The 4384-nt window shown below is 34.4% G+C and overlaps 1 pseudogene; it reads left to right on the top strand.

Moving 5' to 3' along the window:
- Positions 1-1624: 1624 nt before the first annotated feature.
- On the top strand, positions 1625-2679 carry LOC149224346 (putative U3 small nucleolar RNA-associated protein 11; annotated as a pseudogene).
- The last annotated feature ends 1705 nt before the right edge of the window (positions 2680-4384 follow it).

Here is a 4384-nt window from a genome sequence, read left to right as displayed (position 1 = left end):
CTGAGAAGTGTCAGGTCTCTATTCTCTATCTCGCATTAGGAAATACTCCACATTGAGCTACCCTTGATCACTCTGATGCAACAACCAAGAGGCATCGTGGAAAGAGGAAGCTCTCCATCAAGCCACTCGTGAGAAATCTACAATGAAAATGCTTCACATCGAGCCACCCTTGAGCACTATGATGCAACAATCGAGAGGCATTGTGACAAGAGGACTCTGCAATGAAACATCTCTAGAACATTGGACCATCATCGAACAATGCATTGAAAACATCGATATCAGGAACAAGTGGAGGAGGCAGAGGGTGAGGCCCTTTAGAACCTGAAACCATCGGTGAAGCGACTATGGTTTCTTTAGTTCCTTCCCCTGATATCTCCACATTATTCATATTGGAGACTATTCATTATAACTTTATTGCACTACGAAAATACTACTTGGTCTCATGTCTTGCTTTAGAAATTTCAATTTGGTTGATTTAGTTATGTTGAAAATTATTCATTTTTGTTATTTTTTCAACTTTGAATATGTAATTGGTTAAATTGTTGGAAAAATTGTTTTCTTCCTCCACACTTCTAATTAGAGGTCTTTTTCTGCAAAAATACCCTTCATTTGAACTTGACTATCAGGTTGGTAATATTTTAACACCAAAGGAAATGTATGTTTTATATTCCATTTAAGAGTGATTCCTAACAATCAAACTTCATTGGTTGCAATTTGACTTGTTTATAGGTTTTTTTTTAATAGAAAACATTTTCTGCCTTATACATTTTCTATTTAGAATAGGTTTACAATTTGCCAAATTAATCCTGAATATAAAAATTGGTCATTTTTAGCCAAATTACAGTTCTCTTGTAATATGCTTTTGGAAACTTGAGGTTTATGTTTTTGGAAAATTTATTGCATTCTAGCTCAATAAATTTGTTGGTTTTGTTTATGCTATATTTTTTGAACATATACACCTTTAGTTTTGAATAGATTGAACAAATTGTGACACAGTTTTTGTTTTGTTTCTTTTATAAGTTTTTAAAAAGTTGCGGATTATTGTCTAAAGGCAGGGACTAGCTGCAAATTCTCCTTGTTATTCCTTGAACCATATTTTTGTATGGATTAGAATAGAAATAATTGGATTTTCACTAGTATTCATGACATTTTTGGGCTTTGAAAATCCCCATTAGTTGCTTTCTTGCAAGCCAAACTCAAGATACAACCTGATAGAAAAAAATATCTAGATTTTTTCTGCACCTATCAGGCTGAAGTTTAGGAAATATGTATGTTGATTGACTGAAGGTTGAAGCTGAAGCGGTTTCCCTCTTGACCTCACCCACTGGTCCACTGCAGAGGGCTTTAGAGCCTGAACTGAAGTTTGAACAACAACAACTCAACAGCTGGAAGTTTGAACTCTGGACTCGACAGCTTGAGGTTTGAACTATATGAACTTGGTGTTTAACTTGTTACTAATTAGAAACATATAGTCTTATTGCTTTATTGACCCATTAGGCAGTAATCATGGTATCTATCTTGTGTGTCTAGCACTCAGTAATGATGAGGAGTACACTAAAGAAGTTTTTATTTCTATTTTTAAATTGTTTTGTCTTTGCAGATTTACGTTATCTAGTTTTCAATTATGTCATCATTAAGAAATGCTGTAAAGTGGTGGGCTCACAAGGAACGCGCCCAACCGTATGTATTTCTTCTTCCTTATAATTTTCAGTCAGTGATTTATTTTGGAAAAAGTAATACAATAATATGATTTTTGGCATATTTGTTTGTAAACTTTGGAAACCTAGAAATATAAATTATGAAGAAAACATTAGACTATTAACATTTTGTCCATGCAGGGCTGAAAGGAATAAATTTGGGTTACTAGAGAAACACAAGGACTATGTACTTAGGGCTCGTGATTATCACAAGAAGCAAGAAAACATCTAGGTATGCGATGCAAAATTTATTTATATATTATTTTTTCAATAAATTATTTTTGGGTTGAAATTGTTTCTCATAACATTTGCAAACAGGAAAAGATGCATCTAATCACCCATAATCTTCTTTTTGTGAAATGGCATGGATCCACAGTGGCATCTCTCATTTATGATACAGTTGTTTGTGTAATTTATATATATCGGCATGCATTTTCTTATGCATGTTCATATGTTACTTTGTTTGTATGCTTTTCTTCACTGTCTTTCCTTCTGATGGTTTAGATTGTTATTGATAATGTAGAGGCTTCGAGAGAAAGCAACATCTAGAAACCCCAATGAATTTTATTTTAAGATGATCAACACTAGGACTGTTGATGGCATGCACCGTCCAAAGTAAGGAAATTCAAATATTTCATTCTTTCTTGCTTTAATTGCACCGAAGTTTAAGATGTTAAAAGTTGATTATTTTTTGTGCTTAGGAGTGGTGCAAAGCAATATTCCAATGAGGAACTGTTATTAATGAAGACCCAAGACATTCAATATGTGCTTCAAAAATCACAGAGTGAAAAGAAGGTACAAACATTACTAAGTACATTGGACAATGTGAAGGTGGATGGCATTTTTATATTTTTTTTGCAATATTTTAATGTGTTTATTATGAATGATGCAGAAAGTAGAGCAACTTTAGTCTGCACTTCATTGCACTGGTTTCCCTCCTTCAAGAAGACACACTTATTTTACCGAAGACAGTTATTATTAGCATGCCAAATTTATTCAGTAAGCCATAACACCTTTAGTGGTCAAATGTATGATCACAAATATGGAAAAAGAAAATGCATACATCAACGTTAATTTCATTCATGAGGTTCATTTATTTCCCTAACAGTCTCATTAAGAAATATTCATTATCTAACATATTTGTCAATGATTTGTGTTAACTAACAAGTTATTCATTATGTGCTCTGTCATTGCACCTCTCTGGTATTTTAGATTCTCTTTGCTATTAAATTTAGTAAATCATATTGAATTTTGTGCTTTTGTCTGGAAATGGAATAATAGAGGGAATCCTGGGGTGAGCCCTAGAGCAAGGATCCCCTCCACTCCTACCACTGAAGCTCATGTGGAAGAAACTTTGAATTGATGACTAGCCGCTCAATGAAGCATGGAGACTAGTACTCTGGATCGAAGGAAATAACCTTTGGTAGTGGGCCCTCATTGAATCCACACGCCTCTGGTCCTTTGAAGTCTATCCCAACCTCTCGGGCATGGTATCCTCAAATATCTATCAGAAAGATATCCTGCTAGTCCTTTGAAGTCTATCCTAGCCTCTCGGGTAGGGTCTCCTCAAATATCTATCAGAAGGATATCCTGCTGGCGGAGGTTGGGGGAAGAGATTTGAGTCCTCACTACTCTGACATATGAATGAAATATAAGTCTTTGGCTGTTGTTTTGTACCGAAACTTGGTTGGACAACAAGGAAGAAAGCATTGAACTTGTTGGATAAATCTAGTTGTAGATTAATAGTTTGATGAGTCACAATTCCTCTAACCAGAAACATATTCCCACTCAATTTAATTTATATATACTCTTTGGTAGTGAGAATCTTGTTACCTCCAAAACCTACCTAACACCTCATAAGGTAAAGAACTATATGTAGTAGAATACATAAACCCTACCTTATATTTGATACCCAAATGCTATTGTCTTAGGAATTGCCAACAATGACATTATTGTTAATATGATCTTCAGTTTTAGTGGTTCTCTTAAAATTATATGGAAAGTTATAATAGTACATAAATTACCTATGTGGGTCATTAATATTATCTTGGAAAAAAATTTTAACACCCCTACCCCCCCGGAAAGTTTGATAGTGTTTATCAATAATTTTTTAAAATTTTAGAAAATAAATATTATTTTATATAGCCTCTCTGAATGAAAAATGTACATCCATCAAAAAAAAATACTTGTGTCTTAATTAGTTATGTTTTGCCTCTTTATGAATAAATAACCATAAACTATATCCTTTCTTCATATATTGCTAATTTTCTATCTAGCATCAAAAGTACTCCTAGAGTATTGGAAACCTGTTCGTGGTGTTACCTGTTGTAGGGGAACCTGGGGATTGGAGCATAATGTCCCCAATATGGGGAGATTTCCATAAAGAATGGTGGGCACATGGGAACATTCCCCCCCATATCTGGGGTAGTTTGGGTAACGTTCCTTGAATGTTCCCTCTTGTTGAGGAATGTTCCCTATATGTGAATGTTCCCTCTTCTTTAGGAATGTTCCCTAGATGTTCCTTGGCAGTGCCTGTCAGTCACCAATTGTTTCCGAGACATTCCCAATGTTCCTTAGATGTTCCCTAGAGAATTCCACTTTATCATTTCAAATTTGGTACCTGTTTCACGTGAGATGGTAACATTGTTCAATAATTGATTAATAATTTAAAATCAATACCTGATTAT

Source organism: Pinus tabuliformis, chromosome Q (genome assembly GCF_031772625.1).
Source record: "Pinus tabuliformis cultivar Carrire ecotype Pingquan chromosome Q, CPIR1, whole genome shotgun sequence".
Lineage (NCBI taxonomy): Eukaryota > Viridiplantae > Streptophyta > Pinopsida > Pinales > Pinaceae > Pinus > Pinus tabuliformis.
This window is presented reverse-complemented; position numbering and strand designations above follow the sequence as displayed.